At 42.9% G+C, this 13,846-nt stretch overlaps 1 non-coding gene across 1 annotated transcript; it reads left to right on the forward strand.

Annotated features, from left to right (window-relative positions):
- The first annotated feature begins 11,469 nt into the window (after positions 1-11,469).
- LOC120279802 lies at positions 11,470-11,576 on the forward strand. Its single transcript, XR_005542103.1, has one exon. It is a non-coding gene; the product is annotated as a small nucleolar RNA R71 (small nucleolar RNA).
- The last annotated feature ends 2,270 nt before the right edge of the window (positions 11,577-13,846 follow it).

Here is a 13,846-nt window from a genome sequence, read left to right on the forward strand (position 1 = left end):
GTGACTAGGAGTCTGATAAGGTCCCCTTGCGTATATCCCGCAAGTGCACGGGTTTGTCGAAGTAATAATCCCGGATGAGCGGGTATCAAATCCACAGGGAGTAGGGAATAAAAACACTTAATCCACTTCTTAGCTATGTAAAAGATCCGTAGTGATAAGTGTGACAATGATTCGATTCTCAAAATTAAAAGCAACAAGTAAGAGAGCACAAGTAAAGGAGGAGGTAAGGAAATCGATAAAGATGGGGTACTCGGAAAATGCTCCGCCTAGGACAATCATTCCAAGTGCAAGAACCCTCTATTATGCTTCCTAATTATTGCAATGGTGAGTCGTGGAAATCCTTAAATACATAGTCCCAAATCTAAGGTCAACTATGCCTAACTCTATACATGTCCCGGAGGAGAGATTAGATAACCCTCTCAACATCGCGACTCGAATAGAATTACAATGAGCTCTAGGGATTCCAAGTGATAAATCTCTTCCCTAATTATAGACCTAACCCTTTGGTCCGGTGGAAGGTCCCCTAACCACGATTAAGCCCCTAGATACTAAGATTGCCCTCAACGCTTCACCCATTGCACTCGTAACTATGCCCCAGTTGAGGGTCATCCCTTAGACCATTCACTCTATTATGGCCACAAAGAACTCGAGGAACGGAGGTAGAATCTATCACGCTGAGGGAAAGGGGACGCCCCTGCACATCTCGACTCACCCTCTCAACCCCTCTCCAACCTAGCTTTTTGTCTATTTGCTCGTGGTGTGTCACTCACTCACAAGGTTACCAACAAGAACTCTCAACCCTAGTGTCACTCTAGTGGGAAATGTTCATACAATCAAGCATTCAAGGTTGGAACTCACAACAAACATCAATTAATTGAAAGCATAATAAAGAGATGTCAATGAAACAAATACATCCTAGGGTTCACAAATACCCAAGTACCCACTAGGGGTTTAGCCTCCATGGAGCTAAGTACAATCAAAGAAATAGAATGTAAAAGCAATGAATCCATAAAGGGAAAACCCCTCAATAGTCGTGTCGATGGTCTTGTGGAAAGTCCTCTCACTGTCAGTCCAAAGATTCACTTGTCCTAGATAGGATACGCCCGACGTAAGCTCCCCTACCAACCTTCTTCCCTCGGGAATGATGATGTTGGAGCCATAGAATCTCCGCAAAAACCTTAGCCAATACCTCTCAAAACCCCTATCCCGAAACCCTCTCTCAAATTGGGGAAAAAGATGGAGAAAAGAATGTCGAAATCGAGGTCGAATCGGCTTTTAAATAGGGCTGGAATCGGGCCTGTGGATTTTACACACGCCCATGTAGAATTTCCACACGGGCATGTATAATTTCCACACGCCCGTGGATTCTCCTCGAATTCGCTGTCTCGTACCGTGAACAAGACTCTAAAATACTTCCCGAGTCCATACTTTTATCGAGGTGACGCAAACGGGCACACGTTCACGTCTTGGATCGCTTTGCTGCTTTAATGACGGACAAGTTGGTGGAGATCTTGTTCTATGTGCATAAGTCAGAATGCTGGAGTGTGATCGCCTCTTGTGCCCCTCCAAATGGTTGTGCTAACTCAAATACGAGGAGGTTGGCACACAATTTAGCATCTCACACCCGACCTATGTCTTCGCTTGAACCTTAGCAAGATTTCCTCCAAAAATCGGTGCATTACGATCCACATTGGCTTCTTTCCTTCATACTCGGCCCTCGTAACCCCTACCTGCATAAAAGTAACATAAAAACACACATATTAGTGTAAAAACCCGAGAATGGTAATGCTCAACATAAGGAAAGAACGCTTCGTATTCATATCGCACAAGCACTTATCAAACTCCCCCACACTTAAGCTTTTGCTTGTCCGCAAGAAAAAATTAAACATTCTGTGCATAGATGAAGGAAATATTGGAAGTGCTTGGCCTTAGTTTCACCAAAGTGTATAGAGAGAGCATTCTACAAGTAAGGAAATTTCAACATTAAATACAAAAAATCAAAGCTCTAGCTAAAAACTTGAATAAAGAAGGACAACAAACCCAAAATCGTGTACGTGTGTGAACTCACTCAAAACAACCCAAGGTATACTCCTCAAAGTTCTAAGTACAAGGGACTTATTTATCTACAAAAGAGACAACAATTGCAAAGATGGTATTAGCTTCACACATCCTCTAAGGTAGCTCCTTTCCAAAGCGGCCGCTAAGATGGCTTTTCACACTTTCGAGGTGGTAGCTCTTTTCTCACCGGAGTGGTAGCTTTCACTCATCCTATGAGATAGCTCTTTCTCTCATTAGGGCACTAGCTAGTATCCCGACTTATGAGAGTAGCTTCATACTTCATAGGTGGTAGCTCTTTCCACCCAACAAACACAAATAAACAATAAAACTATTTTGTTCTTTCTTTTCATTTTCCATTTTATTTTTAGAATTGAACACAAGAAACAACTATAACTAGTCCCTTTAACATCGAACATGAGTTTCCAATAGAGGTTAAGAGTGAGTAGTGCAATGAGTGTAAATCGGGTAAAAATACCTAGAAATTCAAGCAAGAACTAGAGCATGAAAACATTCAATGTTAAAAATTCTCCTAAACTCAAAAATATAATCATTGCAACTAAGGTGAACCGCCATTGCCTATGTGAGCATGTATAATAATCAAAACTAATATAAACTCCCCCCTCCCCCCCACACACTTAAGTTGTACATTGTCCCCAATGTACACATGCAAGCTCACTCCTAATCAATGCAATGGTGAGTCGTGGAAATCCTTAATTACATAGTCCCAAATCTAAGGTCAACTATGCCTAACTCTATACATGTCCCGGAGGAGAAATCGAACAATCTCAACACCGTCGACTCGCATAGAGTTGCAATGAGCTCTAGGGATTCCAAGTGATAAATCTCTTCCCTAATTATAGCACTTAACCCTTTGGTCCGGTGGAAGGTCCCTAACCACAATTAAGCCATAGATACTAAGATCACCTCAACGCTTCACCACTGCACGCGCAACTAAGCCCCGACTGAAGTTCATCCCTTAGACCATTCACTCTATTATGGCCGCAAAGAACTAGAGGAACGGAGGTAGAATCTATCATGCCGGAGGGGAAAAGGGACGCTCCTGTACCTCTCGACTCACCCTCTCAATCCTCTCTAACCTAGCTTTGTCTAACGCTCGTGGTGTGTCACTAACTCACAAGGTTACCAACAAGAACTCTCAACCCTAGTGTCACTCTAGGGGAAATGTTCATACAATCAAGCATTCAAGGATGGAACTCACAATAAACATCAATTTATTGAAAGCATAATAAAGAGGTTCAAAGAAACAAATACATCCTAGGGTTCACAATACCTGAGCTCCCACTAGGGGTTTAGCTCTCCATGGAGCTAAGTACAATCAACGAAATAGAATGTAAAAGCAATGAATCCATAAAGAAACCTCCTCGATAGTCATGTGATGATCTTGTGGAAAGTCCTCTACTGTCAGTCCAAGGATTCCCTTGTCCAAGATAGGATATGCCTCGACTGAAGCTCCCCTACCAACCTTCTTCCTAAGGAATGACGATGTCGGGAGCCATAGAACCTCTCCAAAACCATGGCCAATACCCCTCGAAAACCCTAGCCAAGCCCTCTCTCAAGTTGGGGAAAAGATGGAGAAAAAGAATACAAAAAAATCGGGCTAAATCGGGCTTTTAAATAGGGCTAGAATCGAAAGCGACTACACGGGCGTGAATGCTCCACGTGCTCCGCAGGGATTTCCCACACGGGCGTGATAATTTTCCCCACGCCCGTAGAGTTCTCTCACTTCTCGGTTTCTCGCCGGCCAGGAACAATGTCACATACAGATATGTCGCAGTTGTTGCTACAATGCTCGCTACAAGATGTTCGACTTGAATGGCTTCCCCAATTCCATACTTTCATCGGGGTAACGCAAACGGGCACACGTTCACGTCGTGGATCACTTGCTTCTTCAATGGTGTACACATTGGTGGAGCTCTTGTTCTATGTGCATAAGTCGGATTACTCGAGTGTGACTGCCTTTGTCCCCCTCTAAATGGATGTGCCCACTCGAATATGAGGAGGTTGGCACACACTCTAGCATCTCACACCTGACCTATGTCTTCGCGTTTGAACCTTAGCAAGATTTCCTCCAAAATTGGTGCATTATGATCCACATTAGCCTATTTCCTTCATACTAGGCCTCACACCCCTACCTGCATAAAAGTAAAATAAAAACACACATATTAGTGAAAAAACCCAAGAAAAGTAATGCTCAACATAAGGAAAGAATGCTTCGCATCCATATCACACAAGCACTTATCACTCAACCTCATCAGCCATGTCATCTGCTAGTTGCACCTTCCTTAGTGACCCAATATCCGGGATTCGCGTTTGACCAAACTTAAGCTTCGCTAACCGCTCAAACCGAGCTCAATTCGTATGAAGTGTGAATTCGATGACTTCCGGCTTAGTCCTCTAGGACGTTTAGCAACTGTCTTCTTCGATCTGGTGGCCATACCTGCATGTATTAGGAAAAAAAATCAATAAGTTTCATTCAGACTGCAGGAAAATAACAACGTACGGTCATGTGGAAATTCCACACTCCCGTGTACTTTCACGGGGCGTGGAAAACGCACGGCCCTTGGAGCCATTCTTCCATCTACACCCCTATCTCACTTCCAGATCTTCTCAAAAACAAATCATAACCATTTTAGTAAGAAACCGATGTGCATTATCCATTTTAATCGCAGGTAATCAGCTAGACTCAAAGGAAATTGGTGACGAGAGGAAACAAAGGCTTACCGATGAGTTGAAGCTTAACACCCCTACAATCCGCACAATGCACAATTAATCGATTCAAAGACAATAATAGGAGGACATGAGAATGTCAAAAAATGTTCTTTGGGCGGCTTATGGTCACTCGAGGAACAAGATGCGACCAATGTATTTGGGAGAGCGATAGTGCTTTTTATTCATGGGGATCCACACGGGTGTAAAGCGGGAATCACCCACGCCGTGCGCCTCAAAGCGAAGGTCTCACTAGGCAAACGCACGCCCCGTGGCTTCAGCCCGGATATCCGAGAAAAAAATCGCTAGTGTTCTACACGCCCTGCGCAGAATTCCCGCAGTACGCGTGAGCATTCACAAACCCAAACTCACGAGGGTGATCGCGCCCCTTGTGGCTTCTCGGATGAAGAGAACTCCTCTGCAGAGTTTTGCACGGGCATGTGGAAATTATCCACGCCTGCGCACGTTACTATGTCGCCCACGTGGGGCGAGTTCACGCCCATGTGTGCTCTCAGGATAATTTGACAAACTATGCAGGAAATCACACGCCCGCATGTAAATTACCCACGAGCGTGCAATATTCGCAAGGTCGCTCATGTGAGCCCGCCGCACCGTGCCTTCTCCGGATGAGCTCAGCAATACAAATCCACGGCGTGCGGAAATTCCACATGGCCGTGCGTCTTTACTGGATGCCTTAGAAAAACCTGCAGGCTCTGCAGAAAGTTTCTAAACATGTATACACACTTAGAGCCTGCCCTAGTATACAAGTTTTACCACCGAAAAACATGGAATAAAGCTCAAATGACATAACTTCGTCAATTCCACATGAAAGCACACGATGAATATTCAAAGCTGATAAGTGCTTGTGCGATATAAATGCGAAGCATTCATTCCTTATGTTGAGCATTACTTTTCTCAGGTTTTTACACTAATATGTGTGTTTTTATGTTACTTTCGTGCAGGTAGGGTTGTGAGGCCAAGTATTAAGGAAAGAAGCCAATGTGGATTACAATGCACCGATTTTGGAGGAAATCTTGCTAAGGTTCAAACACGAAAACATAGGTCGATGTGAGATGCTAGAGTGTGTGCCAACCTCCTCGTATTCGAGTTGGCACATCCATTTGGAGGGGCACAAAGGCACACACTCGAGCATTCCGACTTATGCACATAGAACAAGAGCTTCACCAACGTGCCTATCATTGAAGATGCAAGTGATCCATGACGTGAACGTGTGGCCGTTTGCGTTACTCCAATGAAAGTCTGGATTCTGGAAGCTATTCAGGCTGGACACTGTAGCAATACGGTAGAAAGTACTGCAGCAGCACTATTCATAGCCGGCCGAGAAAACATGAGTTCAGAGGATCCACACAGGCGTGTGGAAATTATAAACGGGCTTGTGGAAATTCCCCACGGGCGCTGTAGTTGCCCGATTCCAGCCCTACTTAAAGTCGAATTAGCCCTGATTTTAGTATTATTTTCTCCATCTTTTCCCCAACTTGAGAGAGGCCTTAGGCTAGGGTCTCGAGGTGTATTGGCCAAGGTTTTGGAGAGGTTATATGGCTCCGACATTGTAATTCCTTAGGAAAAAGGTTGGTATGGGAGCTTCGCGTCGAGGCGCATCCTATACTCGGACGAGGGAATCCTTGGACGACGAGTAGAGGACTTTTCCACAAGACCATCGACACGACTATCGATGGGGGTTTCTTTTATGGATTCATTGCTTTTTACATTCTATTTCTTTTGATTGTACTTAGCTCCATGGAGAGCTAAACCCCTAGTGGGTACTCGGGTTTTGTGAACCCTAGGATGTATTTGTTTCTTTGAACCTCTTTATTATGCTTTCAATAATTTGATGTTTATTGTGAGTTCCAACCTTGAATGCTTGATTGTATGATCATTTCCCGTAGAGTGACACTAGGGTTGAGAGTTCTTGTTGGTAACCTTGTGAGTGAGTGACACACCACAAGCATTAGACGAAGCTATGTTGGAGAGGGTTAAGAGGGTGAGTCGAGAGTGCAGGAGCATCCCCTTTCTCCCGGGCGTGATAGATTCTACGTCCGTTCCTTGAGTTCTTTGCGGTCATAATAGAGTGAATGGTCTAAGGGATGAACTTCCGATGGGGCTTAGTTGCGCGTGCAACGGAGTGAAGCGTTGACGTGCTCTTAGTATCTAGGGCTCAATTGTGGTTAGGGACCTTCCACTTGGATCAAAGGGTTAGGTCTATAATAAGGAAGAGATTTATCACTTGGAATCCCTACGACTCTTTTGCAACTCTATGCGAGTCGCAGGTGTTGAGATTGTTCAATTTCTCCTACGGGACATGTATAGAGTTAGGCATAGTTGACCTTAGATTTGGGACTATGTACTTAAGGATTTCCATGACTCACCATTGCAATTATTAGGAAGCATAATAGAGGGTTCTTGCACTTGAAACAATTATCCTAGGTGGAGCATTATCCGGGTACCCCATCTTTATCGATTGCCTTACCCCCTTCTTTACTTTTGCTCTCTTACTTGTTGTTTTTACTGTTGAGAATTGAATCATTGTCACACTCATTATCATTGATCTTTTACATAGCTAAGAATCGAATTAAGTATTTTTATTCCCTACTCCCTGTGGGTTCGATACCCGCTCACCCGGGATTATTACTTCGATAAACCCGTGCACTTGCGGGATATACGCAAGGGGATCTTGTCAAAAGCCCACTGGAAATTCTCAGCACAAGCATCTAAAAATCAAGACACCAACACTTAACAAATTATTCATGAAAACAAACTAAACTAGAAGATAAGAAAACAGTAATACTTGGGTTGCCTCCCAAGAAGTGCTTGTTTAACGTTACTAAGCTTGACGTACCTTGTCTTACCTCACGGGGGTTCATGGAGGAAAAATACTTCTCTATTGTCACTACAAATCCCTCAGCCATAGTATGGTTTTAGCCTATGTCCATTCACCTTGAATTTGCCCTTCTCCGGATGGTTAATCTCAATGGCTCCATGAGGTGAAACTTTGGTTATGGTATACTGGGCACTGACCACCTTGATTTGAGTTTCCCTGGGAATAAAGCGTAGGCGAGAGTTGAATAATAACACCGATCGCTTTGCTTTGTAGTCCTTGAGTCTTAATATGCTTGTCATGCCACTTCCGAATTCTTTCCTTATATATCCTTGCATTCTCATATGCCTTCATCCTCCATTCGTCTAACTCATTGAGATTTAATATTCATTGCTCTCCAGTTGCATAAGTCGAAATTCATCACTTTAATTGCCCAATATGCTTTTGTGCTCTAATTCCACGGTAAATGGCAAGATTTTTCCATACACTAAATTATTGGGAGTGGTCCCTATTGGGGTTTTGTATGCTATTCTATGAACCCAAAGTGTGTCATCTAACCTTTCAGACCAATCTCATTTCCCTTGTTCGACTTACTTGGTTAAGATTCTCTTGAACTCTCTATTTGTAACCTCCACTTGCCCACTCGTTTGCGGATGGTAAGGAGTAGCAAGACGATGATGAACTCCATAACGCTTTAACACTTTCGCCAATTGTGTGTTACAAAAATGGGTTCCCCGATCCCTAATGATAATTCTTGGAGTTCCAAAGCAAGTAAATAACTTCTTCAAAAACTTCACCACAGTTCTTGTATCATTAGTTGGAAGAGCCTGGGCTTCCAACCACTTGAAAACATAATCAACTGCTACCAGAATGTATTGATTGCCATTGGATTTTGGAAATGGTCCCATTAAATCAATTCCCCATACATCAAACACCTCGCAAAATTGCATAGGATTTTGAGGCATCTCGTCCATTCGCGATAAGTTTCCAGCCCGTTGATAACTATCACATCGTAAAATGAATTGATGAACATCTTGGAATAAGGTCGGCCAATAGAGTAAAGCGGCTAAAACCTTCTCTGCAGTTCGACTTGATGCATAATGCCCCCCACTGGGCCTGAATGATAATGCGCAATGATGTTCCAACCTTCCTCCCTAGAAACACGCCTTCGCACCACCTGATCTGCACAAATACGGAATAGGTAAGGCTCTTCCGAGAAAAAATTCTTAAGGTCACTGAAAAATTTCTTCTTCTGTTAAAAGCTTAAACCCTGCTTCAATACCCTTCCTGACAGTTAATTTGCAAAATCTGTGAACCATGGAATATCTTTTTGATTCGATTGCATACCACATACTGGATGCTCTTGAGGGAAGAATTATTAATTTCCTTGCTTGACGGTTCTTGCCCCTCACAATCTTCTAATCTTGACGGATGATCCGCAACCACATTCTCTGTCCCCTTTTTATCTTTTATTTCCATATCAAATTCTTGCAACAACAATATCCATGGAATCAATCTCGGCTTCGCATTTGCCTTGTTCATGAGATAACGGAGTGCAGAATGATCTGTGAACATCTTGTGACATTGGATAGGATGAGATATGGTCTAAATTTATCAAAAAGCAAACAATACGCTAATAATTCCTTTTCAGTAGTGGTGTAATTCTCTTGTGTACTTGTGAGAGTCTTGCTAGCATAATAGATTGGTTGAAATTGTTTATTTCTCCTCTGACCCAAGACCGCTCCCACTGCATAATCACTAGCATCACACATTACTTGAGCAGCTCATCCCACTTTGGTTTTTGTCGAGTTGGTGCTTGCACTAACTTTTCTTTTAGCACATTAAATGCATTCAGACAGTTGTTTCCAAAATCAGAAGTGGTATCCTTGTCCAAGAGTTTGTTCAACGGTTGGGAGATCTTTGAAAAGTCCTTAATGAACCTTCTGTAAAAACCTCTATGACCCAAGAAACTGCGGATCCCTTTCACATTCGTAGGTGGAGGAAGCTTTTCAAATACCTCAACCTTCGCCTTATCCACCTCCATACCTGCCTGGGAAATCTTATGTCCAAGGACAATGCCTTCTTGCACCATAAAGTGACACTTCTCCCAGTTGAGGATGAGATTCGTCTCTTCACATCTCACTAATACTCTTTCCAAATTATTTAATCAAGCATCGAAAGAGTCCCCGAACACTGAAAAATCATCCATGAAAACTTCCATAATATCTTCGAGAATGTCATCAAAAATGGCCGTCATGCAGTGCTGGAATGTTGCAGGGGCGTTACACAACCCGAAAGGCGGCGTTACACAACCCAAAAGGCATTCTTCTATAAGCAAAAGTACCATAAAGGCAAGTAAATGTGGTTTTCTCCTGATCTTCTGGGGCTATTGGGATTTGAAAATATCCTGACATGCCATCAAGGAAGCAGTAGAAATGATGCCCCGCTAGTTGTTCCAACATTTGGTCAATAAATGGCAAAGGAAAATGATCTTTCCGAGTGACGTCATTTAGTCTTCTATAGTCAATGCAAACTCGCCAACCAGTAACTGCCCTCGTTGGGATTAACTCATTCTTTTCATTCTATACTACTGTCATTCCTCCTTTTTTTCAGGACAACTTGGGTCGGGCTCACCCACTTGCTGTCGGATATGGGGTAGATGATTCCTGCATCCAAAAGTTTTATTACCTCCGCTTTGACAACCTCCTTCATATTCGGGTTCAATCTTCACTGAGGTTGGATCACAGATTTGTAGTCATCCTCCATTAGGATCTTATGAGTGCAGAATGATGGGTTTATACCCTTAATGTCAGAGATCTTCCATGCAATAGCTTATTTGTGCTTTTTCAACATGCTAACAAGCTTATCCTTCTGCTCCGCAGACAAGTTTGAAGCTACAATCACAGGGAGTTTAGAGTCCTCCATTAAGAATGCATATTCCAAATGTGCTGGAAGAGTTTTAAGCTTAAATTCTGGTGGTTCAACAATTGATGGGCGCAAGCTGCCCTCCTTCAATCTATCAATCTCCTCGAAATCATTTGCCTCATGTTCACAGTTATTCTCCTATTCTTCCACCTAGGTACCTATTTCTTTACAATCTGCAACGGATATCAACATGTCCATTCCACATAGTTCTTCTTTTGAAATAGCAACTCCCACTGAAAAGAGTTCTTGCCTTTGGTCTTGGTAGGAAGAATCAAACTGAGCAAGGATTCTTTCTACACTTTCCTCATGAAGTCCGGCTACCTTCTTGCTCAATAACTCAACCTGGGTCACCAATGAAGTAACTGCATCGATCTCATGAAGTCCGGCTACCTTCTTTCTATTTGAGTTCCACTGATAACTGTTCATAGCCATTTCTTCGGGTGTCTATGACCTTTTGTTGCCCTTGACTATTCCATGAAAGATTTGGGTGGCTCCTCCAACCCCAATTGTATGTATTACTATATGGATTGTTTTGGGTTCTCATTGCATCACCCACAAAATCCATTTGTTCAATCGAGGATGTACCACCAATCGAAATCGGGCAATCAGACGAAGCATGTCCTCCCTTACACCCAGTGCAACTAGTTAGGGCCGCCACTCTAGGAGAAGTTTGAGTATCTAACTTCTTGCTCAATGACTCAACCTAGGTCGATAATGAAGTAACTGCATCGATCTCATGAAGTCTGGCTACCTTATTTCTATTTGTGTTCCACTAATAACTGTTCATAGCCATTTCTTCAATGAGATTTTGGGCTTCTTTAGGGGTCTTGCTTAATAAGGTACCTCTTGCTGCAGCATCAAGTAACTACCTTGTGCTCGGGTTCAACCCATTATAGAAAATCTGAATGATCATCCACTTGGGAAACCTATGTTGAAGACCTTTCTGCAGGAGCTCCTTGAACCTATCCTATATCTCAAAATTACACTCCAATTCTGTTTGCACAAAGGAGGAAATTTCATTCTTGAGCTTAGCAGATTTTCCAGGAGGGAAATACTGGGCAAGAAAAGCTTCTACCATTTCTTCCCAAGTAGTAATCGATGCTCTAGGTAATGAATGTAGCCACTGCTTTGCTATCCCCTTCAAGGAAAATGGGATGGCCATCAATCTAATAGCATTATCCGAACTCCATTAATCTTAAGCCTTGTCATACACTTCCAAGAAGTTCTCGATGTGGTTGTTCGGATCCTCATCGGCACAACCATTAAATTCTATCAACTACTAAGGCCGTGTATGAAGGAAAGAAACCAATGTGCATCATAATGCACCGATTTTGGTGAAAATCCTGATAAGGTTCAAACGCGAAGACATAGGTCGGGTGTGAGATGCTAAAGTGTGTGCCAACCTCCTCATATTTGAGTTAGCACAACCATTTGGAGGGGCACAAGGGCAGTCACACTCGAGCATTCCGACTTATGCATATAGAAAAAGATCTCCACCAACTTATCCGTCATTAAAGAAGCGAAGAGATCCACGACGTGAACGTGTGCCCGTTTGCGTCACCTCGATGAAAGTATGGACTCGGGAAATCCACAAGCCCGTGTGGTCGCCCGATTCCAGCCCTATTTAAAGCCGATTCAACCACGATTTCAGCATTCATTTTTCCATCTTTTCCCCAACTTGAGAGAGGGTTTCGGCTAGGGTTTTGAGAGGTATTGGCTAAGGTTTTGGAGAGGTTCTACAGCTCTGACATTATCATTCTTGAGGAAGAAGGTTGGTAGGGGAGCTTCCGTCAAGGCGTATCCCATACCGGACAAGGGAATCCTTGGACCACGAGTAGAGGACTTTCCACAAGACTATCGACAAGACTATTGAGGGGGTTTCTTAATGGATTCATTGCTTTTACATTCTATTTCTTTGATTGTGCTTCGCTCCATGGAGAGCTTGGGTATTTGTGAAACCTAGGATGTATTTGTTTCATTGAATCTCTTTATTATGCTTTCAATTAATTGATGTTTGTTGTGAGTTCCAATCTTGAATGCTTGATTGTATGAATATTTCCCCTAGAGTGACACTAGGGTTGAGAGTTCTTGTTAGTAACCTTGTGAGTGAGTGACACACCACGAGCGTTAGACAAAGCTAGGTTGGAGAGGGTTGAGAGGGTGAGTCAAGAGGTACAGGAGCGTCACATTTCCCCTCCGACGTGATAGATTCTACCTCCATTCCTCGAGTTCTTTGAGGCCATAATAGAGTGAATGGTCTAAGGGATGACCCTCCGCTGGGGCTTAGTTGAGCGTGCAACAGAGTGAAGCGTTGAGGTGATCTCAGTATCTAGGGCTTAATTATGGTTAGGGACCTTCCACCTAGACCAAAGGGTTAGGTCTATAATTAGGAAGAGATTTATCACTTGGAATCCCTAGAGCTCATTGCAATTCTATTGGAGTGCGAGGTTGAGAGGTTATCTAATCTCTCCTCCGGGACATGTATAGAGTTAGGCATAGTTGACCTTAGATTTTGGACTATGTATTTAAGGATTTCCATGACTCACCATTGCATTGATTAGGAAGCATAATAGAGGGTTCTTGCACTTGAAACGATTGTCCTAGGCGGAGCATTATCCGAGTACCCCATCTTTATCGATTGCCTTACCTCCTCCTTTACTTGTGCTCTCTTACTTGTTGCTTTTAATTTTGAGAATTGAATCATTGTCACACTTATCACTACTGATCTTTTACATAGCTAAGAAGCGGATTAAGTGTTTTTATTCCCTACTCCCTGTGGATTCGATACCACCTCATCCGGGATTATTACTTCGACCAACCTGTGCACTTGTGGGATATATGCAAGGGGACCTTGTCAAGTTTTTGGCGCCGTTGCCGGGGAGTAGGCATTTAGAGATACTTGGCACTTTGTTTACTTAACTATTTCACCATACATTCTTTTTCTTATTTCTTTTTTATTGCAGAAAATGATTAACATGTTTGAGTCATTTGACACTATCATGAGAATGGTTGAAAACGTGGAGCAAAAAGTTCAAACAGTTGCATTGCACGACATACCGTGTTATTCTTATCATGAGCAGTATACAACTCAACAACCACTAGAAGAATCAGTTGAAGAGTACATCGCTAGGATTCAAGGGTAAAACTGTGAATTAGATAATGTGATAAAGCAGTTTGAGAGAACCACGTCGGTGTTGTACTGGGTGTAGGGGTGGACATGCTTCGTCTGATTGCCCGATTTCGATTGGTGGCACATCCTCGATTAAACAAGTGGATTTTGTGGGTAATGCAATAAGAACC

Source organism: Dioscorea cayenensis, chromosome 16 (genome assembly GCF_009730915.1).
Source record: "Dioscorea cayenensis subsp. rotundata cultivar TDr96_F1 chromosome 16, TDr96_F1_v2_PseudoChromosome.rev07_lg8_w22 25.fasta, whole genome shotgun sequence".
NCBI classification, from domain to species: Eukaryota; Viridiplantae; Streptophyta; class Magnoliopsida; order Dioscoreales; family Dioscoreaceae; genus Dioscorea; species Dioscorea cayenensis.